Genomic DNA, 16,958 nt, shown 5'->3' with positions numbered 1-16,958 from the left:
GTGAGGGCAAAGGTAGTCTTCCACTGCATTCTTGTTCAACTGGTAAAGGACAACACGTTTTAGAACTCCAAATTCAGTGCTTTTTTACTCGTTTGCTTACTATAATAATATTTTTTATTTCCTTTAGATTATATAATAATTTCTTTAACCCTTAACCCTGTACCACCACCTCTTTAAGCTTCCCTGTCTCACTGGTCTTAATTTGTTGTGAAAATTTGTATAATAATTATACACAATGTTATTTTAAATGCAAAATAAGATAAATGGATGTGAAAGTGTCTTGCAAACTGTAAAGTTCTATAAAATGTAGAGTGTTATTACTACCTATTCCTCAACTATGCAATAAATTAATATAGATATGTATATGTTCTCTTTTATCTGATGAGAGAAATTAAATTTTATTTTTAAATCAGAGACTGTTCAGATTGTTTTTAACTAGGACTGAACACATTATTGCTGATCATTGTCAGAACACACATACACATTCCTACTAGAAATAGATAACTGATAGTGCAGGAAAACGGAAGGTATTGGCTTTGTAGTTAAACAGGGCTAAGTTAAAACTCTGGTTACTCCATTTTGTGTAATAGTTGCTTATCCTGGAAGAAATTCCTGAACACCTCTATAGCTCTGTTTCCCGCTCCATGAAATTGGACCAATACCTTTTTCATGGGGTTGCTGTCTCGGAAAAGGAAATAAAGTAGATAAAAATGTGTTCTCACAGCTGCAATCATGATTCATTAATGAACTGGGAACGGCAAAGTATCGACATCACAGGATTGCCTAATAGATTTAAAAAAAAAAATAGAGGATACATAACAAATATTAGTTCTGTTCCGTCTTCTGTAAATCCAACCTTTGGTAGACTTAATTCTGTGAAGTGAACTAGTTTTTTACATATCTAATTCAATTAAGACTTGAGTTCCTTCATGTTATTTTAAAAATAACAGGTATAAGAGATAAATGAGGCTAGCTTAATATATATAAATATATTGCAAAAATATATATACAAATATATATTTATTTTGTTGAGTGCCTTTCTAGTCAGCCCTTAAAGCTGTTTACCTCACTAAAGAACGGGCTTACAATTGATCCGATTTGCTGTCAGGGGGATCGTGTTAATGTTAACACAGCTCCATGGGGTCTGCCACATGAAAGTGTGGCCTCGAAGGGTAAAGGCAGTTACTGAAAGGGAAAGAATAGAAGGGCTTTTAAACTCTCCAGTTTCCAGCACACATGAGATCATATTGAATATGGTACAAACATTGCTTTGCCCTGAACAGTAAGGCAATTCAAAAACTCATATTTTTGCATCACAAGTACCAAAGAAAATATTTACATTTTAATCCATTGCATTTTTAAGCTTTTTTGTGGACATTTTGAATATAGCAATTTTGTCTCAACCTCACTTAATACAGAGACAAAAAATGTTAAAGGTAAACATTTATTTCAACAAATGTTTTTATTTCAACAGAGATTTTAAACAAGAATATCCAAAAGTGAGTGGAAAAGTAAACCAACTTTAAAACTGAAATAGTAAGAAAATAGAACTATAACAAAGGTATTTTATTCCATGTATTAATTGATGCTTAAAAGCGGTTTAATTCTTGACAAGCTTTTAGATAATCAGAAATTCCCTTCCCTGTACACAGCTTAGCATTTGATAAGGATTCTGGCACTTTGGACATAGTTTTTAATTGAGTGTGACCAAGAGATTATTAAAGTACCCTAAATGTTTTGTCTGAGCAGAAATAATAAATTTGATCAAACATCATCCAATTTCTAGTGCATATGGGATCATACTCTATTTGGTGCAGACATTGTTTTGCCCTATTTTATGTTCAGTGTTTACCATGTGTCGGGCCCTGTGATAAGGATTGGATGTGAATGATCTCATTTAATCCTTACAACAAACTTATAAGGTAGCTTCTATTATAATGAGCATTTTACATTTGCAGAAATTGATATTTGTAGGTTAAGTTTTTGTCCCAAGTCTCACAGGTATCAAGTGACAGAACTATATGATATAAGCACCTCAGAGAGGTGCTAAATGAAATATAATTAATGTGGCAAGCTGTATGGAGAAAGCTTCCTCTAGAGTTTTCCCCTCTGCTGTTAGTAGGAGAAATGCTTCTCTCCCATTTCTGCTGTTTCTTTCCATGAACATGTATTTCCCCTGCCCAGTTCCCTGGAGTACCTGGCTGGTCAGTGACAACCCTTGATCCAAATTTCTCAACTGAGTGGATCTAATCCATCAAACATTCTGACATGAGGGATTTAATTTATTACTCCTTCATTTTTCCTTGGGAAAGCGTCTGCTCTAAAGGACAGATATTCTAGGAAAAGGAGATGGCAAGTGCTTTTTGATGTTTGTTCTAAGCTGTAGAGTTCATTCCAACTTTCATCAACATTCAGGAAAGTTATGTTGATCATCTAATCTGGAGATTCACCAGTATTAGTTTTTGTTTAGTTCTGAATATAGGCGAAAGAAAAGTACAATTTGGTGCGGGTCCACAAAATGATACATTTCACTATCTTCTAACACCCCCATTCTTTACAAAACTTTGTAGAAGAATTTACCATTTAAATTAATATTGACCATTACAAGAAGAATGGCAGGTAAGAAAGCAGTTCTCACATTCCTCAACTCTCCAGAGAAGACACCATTGGATCCCCTGTCATTCCTGGCATTCAGATCCCCAAAATGATAAATGATCAACTTGACTATTTTACATAAAGGACAAAGAAAAAGGGGTAAAAAATATCATCTAGGAGAAACATGAATTTAAAAATCCCTGAAGTTGGCAGAAAGGAGGGTAAATATCTATTTTTTTTTTTCCCTAACAGCCCATGCATATGTTAAAAGATTCTGAAATCCAAGTCTCATATGAACATGCAATATTAAATACATCAGAAAATGTAAGCCCACGTCAGGATCATTTGGGAGCTCATTGGAGAATGGTCCAAGAAAGAAATCTTAGTCACTGACAGGTATTTATTGAAAGAATCAAGTCATTAGAAAAGGGAAGAAAAAGAAAGAAATTTCCAGCCTATAGCTTTACATATGGTGTACCCTAAGGCATTACAGCTACAACCTATAAACTGCATTCATCTGCTCCCAAGTAGAGTATATCTAGTTCCTAGAAACAGAGAAATCAATAGGTTTTCTGAGCTAGGCCACTTGCACTAGAAAATGGACTGAGGTTTAATTTTTTCAAGGATTATCACCACAAACAGGGGATTCAAACATTGCTTAGAGCTCTCCCAACTTTCCAATCAGAAAGCTGTGGGTAGTGTTCTGTTCCTTTTTGGGAATCAGAAAAGACCAGCATCAGCTAAATACTACTTAAGAATTTTCTCCACATAGGATCAAAGTCATCTTCTGGAATTGAGATGCCTTTCCCTTAATCCTTATGTTCTGATTAACTACATGAGCCTAGATCATCAAGTAAACAATACTAATTATTAAGGCTGGGCACCATGGCTCATGCTTGTAATCTTAGCACTTCGAGAGGCAGAAGAATGCTCAAGACTGGGAGTTTGAGATCAGCCTGGGCAACATAGTGAAACCCTGTCTCTACAAAACATAAAAATAAATAACTGGGTTTAGTGGCTCACTCCTGTACTCCCAACTACTTGGGAGGTTGAGGTGGGAGAATCACTTAATCCCAGAAGTCTGAGGCTACAGTGAGCTGTGGTTGTACCACTGCACTCCACCCTAGTTAGGGGCATTATATGGAAATTATTTTTACAAGTATAACGTCTTAGATATTTTCTTCTATTTGAATTTTATTGATGCAAAATGTCAAAAATCTAGTAATGCTAATAATAAAGTGGCTTATTATATAGACATATATAAATGATATAGTGATATAATTTAATAACAATCATTCTAATACAAAAATAATCAAACTATTAAAACAAATAATTCATACCTTTTAGTAGCATAAGATCTTATTCAATTTTCTCTTGATTAACCAATAAAAAGTTAGTTTCAAAGAAAAGAAATTCAAATACATTAAAGATGTTATTTTTCCTCATCATGAATTTTGTCTTTTCTATTTTTTTAACAGCAGGAGAGTGCATGCTCTGGAGACCATAATACAATAATAGGTAAGAAATAATATGAATATTTTGGAAAACAAAACTATAACAAGATATTTCAATTAATTAAATAGTTTCATGATGCTGACAAGTATTTATTAAATGAAAGGTTTGATTAAAAGTACATCATCAATAAAAGATTAACCTTGGTGACTAGATATTTTCTGTATTTTTGTGGGCAATAAAAATCTTCTGTGTTTAACTTTATTGAAAGGGGCTGTAGCCCTTAGTCTAAAATTGCTGTAACCTTAACTGGCTAACGTTGTAGGCTTGCTTTTATAACATGGATAAAACTATTGATATTTAAATAACATCATTTTTTCTTTGTCTTTCAATAGCAGAAGACACATGATTTGTGATTTTAATACTCAATATTTTTGTTGTGATATTTGCAGGAGGAAAAGTCTCCAGATGGCCTTGGCTGACCTATCTCTTACCCTCTTGCTTATAATTCTGAGCCAGAATTCACTGAGTATGCAGCATTTAAAATAATGGGGAAATGTCCAGACTAATTCAGGCTATGTACTCACTCCTCCTAAAACAGAATATTCTGCAATGCTTGAGCTCTGTGGGCCTGTTGGAGCCCAAGGTATACAAACCTAGGGCAGAGGGCTTTTGGGGTCTCACAGCTGGGGTGCAGCTTGGGCAAGTGCAGAGGAGACTCTGTCTGCCCTGGGCAACTTTCCAGAACCATGGAGATGGGCTCTCCATGGATTCTAGGCTCCAGTTTATCCTTGCTGCCTATCTGTGAGTAATGATTCTGCTTGTTATGCAAGAGTTCTGTCATACCAGACTTGTGTAATTGGTAGAGAACCTTTGCAATATTCATTCAAATAAGCTTATTCTTACTGACTGGAGAAGTGTAATATCAAAGATTCAGAAACATTAACATGGCAGCAAGAGAAGAAAATCATAGATTTTTATGGTTATTGTTATCCAGCATTAAAATTTTTTGATAAGAGACATTTAATTCTTCAAACATGTGCCTCATGCTTTTTCACATCATCCTTTTTTCTATAGTTCTATTATTCACAGTATTCAATGAGTAGAAAACCAGAATTTAACACAACGAATGCTCTGGAAATGTTTCTACAAAACCTGATAAGAAATTCTGAATAGAATAAATACAACTCCTATACCTATTATCTCACTGAAATATTCATATCTCAAAACAGTTGCTGTTAGAGACTCCACACTGGTATGAAAATAAGATATGCCTTCTTTTCGTTGTGAATATTTGCAAAATAAGCTGATAATGAATTGTCTGAAATAGCTGTTTCAGGGAGCTGAGTCTTACATTCTTTTGTGAGTAGGTTGTGTTAAGGGAGGTTTTTTTTTTTGATGTTGTTTTGTTTTGTTTTGTTTTTGCTATCATTCTAGTCTATTTTTAAGGGTAAGAGAAAAAGTCTTACAGCTCAAGGTGATCAAGGAAGTCTGTTTAGGTCATGTAAGAAATGTGACCCTGTGTTTCTAGAACAAAAATAGAGGCAAGGAATGCCCTATGGAAACAAGATCCATTGTTTTTCCAGTGAAGAATAAGCTAACTTGGTGAAGCTGAGTTGCTCTTTTTTATTCACCCATTTGAACACAGAGTGGGCACATGAACTCTTCAGAGAGTTTCTCCTAAGAAATCATTCAATCATTCATAACTCACTTGGTAGGTGTTAAGCTGTGTGCTTAAAAACTTAAAATGCAAATATAGTTAAGAAAGGGTCACCATCTTTGTAGAATCTCACAAAGATAGGAAAGGCAGAAAATGAAACAAATTTTGGGTAATACATTTGGATAAGTGATAGAAAAAAAAAGGACAAGTGAAATGTATAAAAGGGAAGGAATGGATTGAGATATATCTTTTTTTGAGAAGAAGGTTCAGCAATCTATTCAAAAAAGCAGTATTTACCTTATAGGATAAATGGGATTTTGCCCACCAAATATGTATGGAAATGATAAACCAAACAGAGAAGAGTATGCACAAAATGAACATACGAAACAACACAGAACCTTTGGTATTCCAGTGTAGATGGAGCATAAGAATAGTGTAGCAGACTGACTTGAAGCTGCCCTCGCACACACCATGATCTCCACCTTCTGATCTTCACACCATCGTGTAATCCCCTCCCCTTGGGTGTGAGCAGGACCTGTGACTTACTTTTAACCAATAGAATATGACTAAGATTTCCTCCCCTGAACTCTATTGCCATATATTCCAGCAATTCTGCTTCTGAACATACAGTAAATCCAAAGGAATTAAAAGCAGGTTCTCAAAAAGATACTTATACACTTATGTTTATAGCAGCATTAGTCACAACAGCAAAAACGTGGAAGTGATACAAATGTTCATTCCATCAATGGATGAGTGGATAAGCAAAATATGGTGTGTATATGTACAATAACGTACTATTCAGCTTTAAAAAAAGGAAACTCTGGCACATGCTACAACATGGATGACACTTGACCACATCATTCTAAGTGAAATAAGCCAGTCACAAAAAGACAAATACTATGATTCCACTAATGTGAGGTTTTCAGAGTAGTCAAAATTATAGAGAGAAGTAGAATGGTTGTTTCCAGGGGCTGGATGAGGGGAGGATAGGGAATTATTGTTTAATGAGTATAGAGTCCCTGTTTTACATGAAGAAACGAGTTTTGCAGATGGATGGTGGTGATGATTGTACAACATTATCAATGTATTTAATACCACTAGAGAAAAAAAAAGAACACGGCCAAGGTGATAGAGTGTCTCTGCTTTGATTCCGTTCCATTACATAGGACTCTTATCTTGCTAGCAGACATTCTAGGAACCTCTCTTGCTGGCTTGATGAGGTAAGAAGCTGTTTTAGGAAAGCCCACATAGCGAGTACATCGTGGGCAGCAGCTAAGAGCTGAGGTGGGTCTCCAGCCAGTACCAGCAGGAAGCCGGTCCTCAACCTCCAACCTACAACCGTAAAAAAAGGAATCCTGTCAATAACCCAAGTGACCTTGGAAGTGGATCCTATGCAGCCTCGAGGTGAGAACTGTCTGATACCTTGACTGCAACCTTATGAGACTCTAAGCAGAGGATGCAACTAAGCCATGCCAGACTCCTGATGGATAGAAACTGTGAGATCATAAATTTTGGTTGTTTTTAAGCTGCTACATTTGTGGTAATTTGTTATGCTGCAGTAGACAACTAATACAAATGGTGAAGAGGAAGTAGAGAGGAAGACAAGAAAATAAATCACAGAGGGCCGTCTATGTCATGCTAATGATGGATTGGGCAATATGCCAGGAGAATCAATAATATCAGTTAAGGTACTAATGCAACAGCCTAGTGGCATGAAGAGACATGAAGAGACATAGTAAGATTGACCATTGGGTAAGAAAAGGAAACACTTTAAGGAGTAGGATGCCACACACATGTAGAATAACTATTTTTACTAAAAATATAGAATATTTAAATAATTATTCATTTAACCTATATTTGTTAAACGTTTACTATATTGCAGGTACTATGGTACTATTTTCTTAACTGCCTGGAAGTGGTAAAAAGAATGACTAATACCTTAGAAAACACATTTATACAAGATTTCATTTCATGAAAAAACATGTCACCAGGTGGTCAATCAAGTCTACTGCTTCCGCCATTGGCTCCAAGGGGCATGATATGGCTACCATTTAAGATTAGAAGATTAAGGAATGTTTCTGGAATCCACTAGTTTTCTTTAATAACCTACTATATTCATGATGTGAGTAGGGCTTCCAAAGGAGGTCCAGAAAATATTATTCTCATCCAGGAATAGAGTGGAGTCATTATGCTAAGCCTGGTCAAGAATAGTTGCTACCTAGGAAATATAAGGAACGAAACATTAATTAAGAACCTAAAAGCATATTAAGAATGAGGAGAAAACTGGAGCTTTAAATGTACCTATAGTACCCATGCATGCTGTTTCCTGCTTTTAACTCTGGATTCCAGATCAATTCATATATGTTTAGAAACTTTGCTTCCTTTCTTTTTCATGATCATTGAGTTGTACAATTACATTTGGAAGATATATATATATGTATATATATATATATATATATATGTATATATATATATATATATTAGTCTATGGACTATCATCTCTTGGAGATTAGCTTCATGATTTTACACCCCACTGGTAAAGCAGAAATAGTAACCAGATTTTAATAATAATCCCAACCATTCAGTGGTCAGTTTCCTCAAGTTTAGCAGATTGTAGCAAGTGGTGAAGAAATTTAAGAAAAAAAATTTTCCAATGTACATACAGTCAATACTAAAAGAGTTATTTTGTTTTGTTTTGTTTTTACCAAATTGGAGACCAAGCTCATTTAATCATAAAGATTGCCATATTGTCTAATATTAGAAGAGGTTTTGTCCTTGGCAACCTAACTCTACAATGTCAAGTCTCTTTAATATGGAAATTTAACAAGGCTTTCTTCAAAGTGAATGACTTTCATATTCAGGGAGTATTTGTTATAGCCTATTACCCTGCTATTCTATGAAATTTTTAAAATTTTAAGAAAAGTTTTATTGTGGTAGCTAATCTTCAAAGATATCCTCTCAATATGCTGAGCATCCCAGTGTTTGTGCCTTGAATAGGCACCTCTCCTTGAATCTGGCTGACACTGTGACAAGCTTATAGCCAATATGATGTAACAGAAATTATTCTGTGTGATTGTCAAGGCTACAAGAAGACTTGCAGTTTGGGCTTCAATGTCCTAGGATGCTTGTGTAGGCCAGCAACCATGTAAGGAGTTGTAACACCATGATATGATCAAGTTTGAGGAAATACAAGGTGACCATGTAGAGAGGCCGTGTGGAGAAATAGATCCCCAAACAACTCAACTCTGTCGGCCATCCCAGCCCAAGTGCCAGGCATGAGAGTAAAGAAGACACATTGGTCATGGAGCCACCCAACTGAACCAACACTTCATTGCAATCTCATGAAAGAGTCCAAGAACTGACCAGCTTAATTCAGTCAACCCTCACAGAGTTGGGAGAGGTAAGAGTAAATTATTTCAAACCACTAAGGTTTAGGGTACTTAATCATGCAGATATAGATAAATGGAATATTTACTCACTAAAAAAAGTCAGTTTGTTACCTATGTCGGTATATTTGCTACCTGCTATTTCATGAAAAGGTAAAAGACAGGGGGTTGAATTTTACATGAATTCCTTTTTTTTTTTTTTTTTTTCTGGAGACAGAGTCTTGCTTTAACACCCCTGCTAGAGGCTAGAGTGCAGTGACGTCATTATAGCTCACTGCAACCTAAAGAGATCCTCCTGCCTCAGCCTCCCAAGCAGCTGGGACTACAGGCGCACACCAACACACCTGGCTAATTTTTTTATTTTTAGTAGAGATGGGGTCTCACTCTTGCTCAGGCTGGTCTTGAACTCCTGAGCTCAAGTGATCCTTCTGCCTCGGCCTTCCAGAGTGCTAGGATTACAAGCCTGAGACACGGCACTCGGCCTATGTGAATCACATTTTTAAGAGTAAAACATTTATAAACAAATATAAAAAATAACTTACCTACATTTTTTACTTTCAAACAGTTTTATTTTTCATTTGATGAGCACTTTTAGCATTGGCAGAAACACTCACAAAATTGATTTCTAGAATTGCATTCTCTTCTGAAAAGATCAAAATGCAGAGTCATTCACATAATAGATGAAGGCCTCTGCCAAAATTGATTTTCCGCTCAAAATTTATCCAAACCTTCAATTTTTACTAAGAAACATATCTTTCTTGGAACACATACTTTCGCTTACTTTCCATGCCTACAGTAGCAGTTGGCCTACTTATCAGCACCATTTACGTCATTTGATTATTGAATCAAAGAATCCAACAAGCATATTTGAGGTGTAATGACATACCAGGCACTATAGTAGGTGCTGGGAATGGAACAGTAAACAAAGTTCATTTGATCCCTAACCATTTAAAGTTTGCAAAGTAATGGATATGAGCATGAACAGAGGTTCCCAAATGTTCTCTTTTCATAGACCTCTTAGTCTCTGAATCATTTTTTAAATGGTGCCCTTAGACAAAAAGAAATATCTAACTTTCCATTTATTAAGTGAAGTCCAAACATTTCAATAATTGTTTTTGTTCTAACAAGTTAGTAATTGTGTGAAAATAATACACATAAATTTAAAGAAAAAAATTCTTTTATTTCATTCTTGAATAACAACAATTACTTCATAATGAAATGCATGCAGCCATTAGGCACTGCCCAAGTTCTCCCAACACCACCCTCATTTCCTGTTCCACATTGGCTTATACTTGGAACCACTGAACTCTCAGCTTTGTAAGGATATGATGACATCAAAGGGAACGGAGCATTATCTAGTATAGCCACAGTGAACTATCTTGGGCTTATAGTTCAAACAAATATGTCCAGTATCATGGTATTCCTTTCAAAAATTTAAAATATCCTGGGGCAACTCAGTGAGTTTACTGCGGAGCAATAGTGCCCCTGGGTGTGCAGTGTGGCAATTATGGAGAAGAAGCCTACAGGGTAAGACAGCCTGGTTGAGGTGGGGGAGTTGGATGACTGCATGGATTTCCCCTCAGAGGGGGAATTGCATAAATTATAGAGTATACATTTCTCCCCTAGATACAACATTTTGTCTTTTAACATGAAAAATGAAAAATGTTTTCTCAGATTTCAGACACTCACTCTGATTGTGAAGATAGAAGCCCTTGACTGATCAGATGGTTGTACATAGAGAAAAAAAATTCAGGCCGGGCTCGGTGGCTCACGCCTGTAATCCTAGCACTCTGAGAGGCCGAGGCAGGCAGATCGCTCGAGGTCAGGAGTTCGAGACGAGCCTGAGCAAGAGCAAGACCCCCGTCTCTACTAAAATAAAAAGAAATTATATGGACAACTAAAAATATGTATATATAAAATTAGCCGGACGTGGTGGCACATGCCTGTAGTCCCAGCTACTCGGGAGGCTGAGGCAGGAGGATTGCTTAAGCCCAGAAGTTTGAGGTTGCTGTGAGCTAGGCTGACGCCACGACACTCTAGCCTGGGCAACAGAGTGAGACTCTGTCTCAAAAAAAAAAAAAAAAAAGAAAGAAAGAAAAAAATTCAGAACATTTATAACTCACTCATTACATAGCATAGTACATAGATTATAAAATACCCTATACCTACTTGGAACAAAGTGGTCTTTGTTATTCAAAAGCTGGCTCAGGTTTTATTACAAAATAGAATATAAAGATTTTGTTAATATACAAAAACTACTTAGATGTACAAAAATCTCCTGACAAGGTCTTTTCAGTAACTTTATATTGCATGATTTAATATAAAGAGAAAGAACTTGGAAAAAGAGAGTTACTCCATCTGTTTGCGAAATATAAAATTAAATTAGCTTGTATTTTAAGAGTGCCTGTTATATGCCAGGCTTTTTAACATATATTGACAGCCAACAATAAAACATTTACTCATTTGCTACTGTTAGCCAACTGAATTTTCTAGAGTCGAAATTGCACACTGCCAACCCATGGACCACCTTTACTTATGAGTGATGTTTTCAGGCCTACAACACTTATAAGTTTTTGAAGGTAAAATTAACATTTAAAATTGGGTTATTTTACAAATAAATCTGGATTACCAGCTTTGCTTATATACTGTGGAAGATCTGGTAGACTTGGCCTTGAATGAATCAGCTGGTGCTGCTGCAGTGTGCTCTTTAAATGGGCAGTTAACTATGCAGTTTATCACAGTCCCTGCTATACCCTATTTTCTTACACTTGACTTATTTAACTTGTTCATAATTCATGTCTGGTCCTGTAGGTATTGAATTTGTGCATCCTGATAGAAGATAGCTGATTTATTCAGATGTCTAAATCCTGACGACGATTGCAGAATGTTGGCAAATACTTTTAAAGTATGGCAAGTCCAATATATTTTTAATTTAACAAAACACAGCCTTAACTTTTTTCCCCCACCCCTTTTGGAGAAGTGCAAAAGGGAATGACAGTACTTAATTTAGCTCCTCAATCACAAGCAAGTTTTATGAACTCCATTTGCCATGTAAACTTCTTGGGTGGAAGACTTCCAGGAAAGCAATTAATGAGAAGTAATGGTAATGTAGAAAAATTATTAAAATATCTGTACTCATTGTATACATCTAAAGACAGCTAAAGGCAAATATAATTTTTCCTGGAAGGCTGTTTTTAAATTATTGGTTAAATAAAATATATAAGGATAAAAACCTGCAATGACTCAAAGGAAATAAAAATACTTTACCTCCTCTTCCACAAAACTTACCATCCATTTTAAGTATACTATAGCATAGTTTAATCCTTATTTTTACTTATTTTTTATGTTCTCATTCTTTGTAATTTTAAGAAACAATTTGAGGGGATTTGCAAAATTAAGTGCAATGTAGAATAGGGTCCTTAACACCCAGAAAGGCAAAACACACCAAAGGACAATCGTCTTCATTAATTCAAAATTATTATTGTATTCATGCACTAAATTTAGAACTAAATTTCCTGGCATCTAAACAAAATTGATATAGATGTGTAGATACTTGGTAAACAATTGTCTTTATTAGGCTGTATATAAATTTATCTAAACAAACATTCTTCCATAAAATTCAAAAGTGAATGTACCATGTGACACATTATTTAGAATGATTTTTGGCTATTTATAAAAAAAACAAAAACAAAATGATGATAGCTGAAACAAATGTGATAGCCAGAATTTTAAGATGGCCCCATGATTTCCTCTGCCTAGTGTATGTTCTCTGTATAATCCTTTCCACTTGACTGTGGGACTGTGAAGTGAATGTAATATATGAAGAATAATAATAATTCAATCTCATGATTAAGTTATCCTATAAGACAAAGGTGAAGAGATTTTGCAGATGTCATTAAAGGTACCAAATCAATTGACTTTCAGTTAATCACAAGATTTTTTCTGGGTGGGCCTGACCTAATCAGGTGAGCCTTTAAAAGGGAATGGGCCCTTCCTAAAAGAAGAGATTTGAGGCACCACACCAAAGAATTTCCTGCTGGATTTGAGGAAGTGAAGTGACTGTGTTGTGAGAGAACATATGGGGGAACTATGTGGTAAAGACAGTCTCCATGATTTGAGAGTCCTCTCTGATGACTACGATGACTAGAAAGAAAACATGGACTTCAGTCCTATAACCACCAAGAATTAAATTCTGCCAACAACCAGGGAGCTGGGAAGAGGACTCAGAGTACCATGTGATCTTGCAGCCCCATCCAACACTGGCTAGGGCTACAAGACTCTGAGCAGGGAACATAGGTCACCCATGCCTGGATTCTTGACCCAATCATTGAACCTGTTAGATAATAAATAGGTGGTGTTTAAGCCTCTAAATGTGTGGTAAATTGTTATGCAGCAATAGAAAACTAATATAGTAAGACAGAATTTTATTTCTCTTTCACGTAAAAGTAGCCCAGAGCTGAGTAATCACAGAGTAATATGTTTTCTGAGTCATCAGGATCCTGACTTGCTACTTCACCATTCTTAGTATGTCACCTTATAGTGCAAAACGGTGGCTCAAAAGCCTGCCACCACATCTGGTAGACAGAAGGAAGAATGAGAGTAAAAAGCAAGCAGTTCCTTCCCTTTTAAGAATTCCAGGAACCCACAACACTTGTGCATTTATCCCCTTGGCTATTATTTAGCTACATGGCCATACTGGCTGCATGGGTAGCTGAGTAAAGGGAGGATTTTAACAATCTAGAGAAATAGAAGGCTAGCATATAACTTGGCTATCTCTTTTAAATGAAAGCCATGTTAAGGGGCTATATTACAATAAACTGGTGGTTAGTCTGTTATTTTTGGAAGAAGAATCCAAATGCTATACAAATTAAATTATATATAAGAAGCTCAAACTTTGTGTCACAAATCACAGTCCCACAATTTAATATGTGGCTTGCTTTACAGAAATGTTAAGCAAGTTTGTTTTTGTAATCTATAAAATTGAGGCAATTATTCCAATGCATAGGCATTGTTAGAAAGATTAAGTAAAAACTCAAAGAAGTATGGGAGATAAAGGTGCCAATTATGAAATGTTACAATACAGTATAGTAGCTGCATTCATTTACTAAGGCATATGGGTTATGAGGTTGCCCTACTCAGTAAGGAATACTATTTTTCAGTATTTGGGCAAATATATATATATATGTATATGTGTGTGTGTGTGTGTGTGTGTGTATAGTTAAAACCTCAGATTACTAGAATATGTAACATGAATAGGGAAAAAATAAAGAGATGTTTTTAATCTACCACTCTGTCCACAATCTACCTAAACACTATAGGAAAACAAAATAGAATTCTGGTAGACTTGTTAGGGATGAAATGAGTACCAAAACTGTCACCACATAACTGAACTTTAAAATAATATACTGGATAAGGCCACTTAGCATAGCCAATTTAAATATCCAGGAATATATGTTATATTAAAAGTAATGGAATATGTTGAATTGATGCTCTGGTGATGCTTTACCAAGAGTTTCAGCTGCTACTTAAGGTGTCTCTTATTTGGATGTAGTTCTATTAACATTGAGTAGCTCTAAATTTCCTATTTGCTAGAGTGGGTAGACATACAACTAATTCCTTATGAGGTAGTATCTATTTTGTTTATGATAAGGTTAAGATGAAATCAGGGGGGGACAAAATAGAGCCCTATTTTCTTTATACAGGATATTTAAATCATCCATTTTATTTGTCAAAAATATTTTCTTTGTGCTCAGACTTTAGCTATAGTATCAGGAAATAGGCTTTGAAAATGTATTAAAAGATTGAAAATTTTGTTAGGTTTTATGATTCAGACTTGGAATACTTCCTGTAAGTGGAATTAAATCTGACAAGAGATTTACAAATGTTACAAACACGTACACACCCACATAACTTTTCATTATTCTCAATCTCTTGCTCTATAAAACAAAATTATGTGTAACCAATGATGAGAATTAGAGCTACCTTAAACCACACTTCATTCTTTCTCACACAAGATATAGGATTAAATGATCTAATTTTGTGATTGCTTTTAGAGAAAGGTCATATGTTTTGAGGGGATACACAGAGCACTCACTGGTCCTATATATTTTGGATTAATGTATGTGTAACTTCAGAGTATTTCTCCTGAAGATTATATACACACATATAAATATACAGCTGTGTATGTATATATCTCCATATGTATCCATATGCATATGTATGTATGTGCATATGTACTTTACAGACATCTGTGTATCTACATGTGTAGTATATGCATTCGCATTTCAAGATACTAGTAGTAGAAAATTCGTTTATAACAAAAGCAAAGAAAAATTTTAGAAAATTTACATGTACTCATCTTCTCATTCAATTATATTTCTTAATTTGTGCTTGTGTGTAAGACATCTAGAAATTAAAGAACTATACACGAGAGAAATCAAACATTAAAAAATAACACAAATTCAACAAAAGAAATGTTCACATAGTGGTATAAAGTAAGTTTCTATAAGTATGTAGAGGAGTATCTTGTTTAATATTGATAAATCCATGAAGATCATTTTTAAAACCAAAAGAACTTGCCTAAAAATATCAGGTAATTATGGAAAAATGGCAATGAGGTGTCATTCTCATTTTTTTCATTTTTTATCATTCCTTATGTTTGTTACATTGGATATGGTAACAGAAACCATGATAACTGAAAACTTCTACATTTCCTGATTATAATTTGTTAATAATTTGCTTCCTAATGATAATAATTTTGAGTCATTCAAAAACCAGTTTTACAGAAAATCCATTTTTAAACAAAGAAAAAAAAATCCTGAATTACAAATAATTGAGCCCTATTATTGTCTGTGCGTGGGCCAGGGAGTAGGAGAAAGTGGAGTAGTTAGCCTTAATTATCTGGATAATTTATTTCTGTCAACCCAGCCTTGGTGCCCTTTTCTTTCAAAACTGAAAAGTTATATTAGAAATTATAGTTCGTCTTAAAGGAACTATAACATTAGAGATGACATTTCAACACATTTGTGGATAAGTTATTTTCACTATGTCACCTTTCCCTGTGATAGTTGCGCAGTGTTCTATCCTAGGATAGAGATTGAGAGAGTAGATGACAGGAGGGTCAGGGGACTCTTCTCTCTCCCTCCGAGGCTCCTACCATTGCCATCTGCAATCAGATTGTTAGCATGTCAGCTCAGTCTGTCAGAATCCCCTGAGTGCTGCTCAGCCAGCTGAGAGAAAATACCTTGTGTATTGGCTGTGGATGTCCCTTAACAACACCCAGTTACTCAGTCATGCAGCCTAAATGGGGCAGCAGACAGCACCTTCACACCAGTGTACAATGACTGAGCTTTCCATTGATGGGTCTTGACCTTATAAGAAGGCACAGCAAAGGGCCAGGGTGAAGGGCCCAGAAAGGCTTGATTGCTACTAACCTTCTCTTGTCTGTTAAAAATGGCAGCTTCTTTTACTCCAGTCACTCAGAAGCAAATGTAATAAAACAATCTTTACTCAGAAACCCAATAAGGCATTTCTTTTATGCAGTGATGAAATACAGCCACTAGATGACACCAAGAGATAGTTTCTATATGTCTGATTAATACCGTGTACTCAGTTGCCTGTTCAAAGGTGACATTCTTGCTAAAATTTTCATTGAGATCTCAGATGTAGGCCAATTAAGCATCTAAGTTTTAAAAAGTTGCCTTGATTTGCTATTATCGGTTACCATTTAATCAGGAAGATAAAACTAAGCCAAACAAAAGCAAAAACAAAACAAAACAAAAAGAAAAAAGCAAATGGGGGGTCATGTGGACACCTAACCTTAAACATTGCCACTTTTGTTTGTTGCTGTCTGTACTATTAATAAG

General features: G+C 35.4%; 1 long non-coding RNA gene across 1 annotated transcript in view; it reads left to right on the top strand.

Annotated features, from left to right (window-relative positions):
* The window catches only part of LOC123648020, a 128,159-nt gene extending 123,299 nt beyond the window's left edge, over positions 1 to 4,860 (top strand). Inside the window, exons 2-3 of the long non-coding RNA XR_006738454.1 lie at positions 4,074 to 4,113; positions 4,500 to 4,860. This is a non-coding gene — a long non-coding RNA (uncharacterized LOC123648020). The remainder of the gene's footprint in view (positions 1 to 4,073; positions 4,114 to 4,499) is intronic.
* The last annotated feature ends 12,098 nt before the right edge of the window (positions 4,861 to 16,958 follow it).

Source organism: Lemur catta, chromosome 12 (assembly GCF_020740605.2).
Source record: "Lemur catta isolate mLemCat1 chromosome 12, mLemCat1.pri, whole genome shotgun sequence".
In the NCBI taxonomy this organism is placed as follows: domain Eukaryota; kingdom Metazoa; phylum Chordata; class Mammalia; order Primates; family Lemuridae; genus Lemur; species Lemur catta.
Note: the sequence above shows the minus strand (reverse complement) of the source record. Positions and strands in the feature narration are given on the sequence as shown.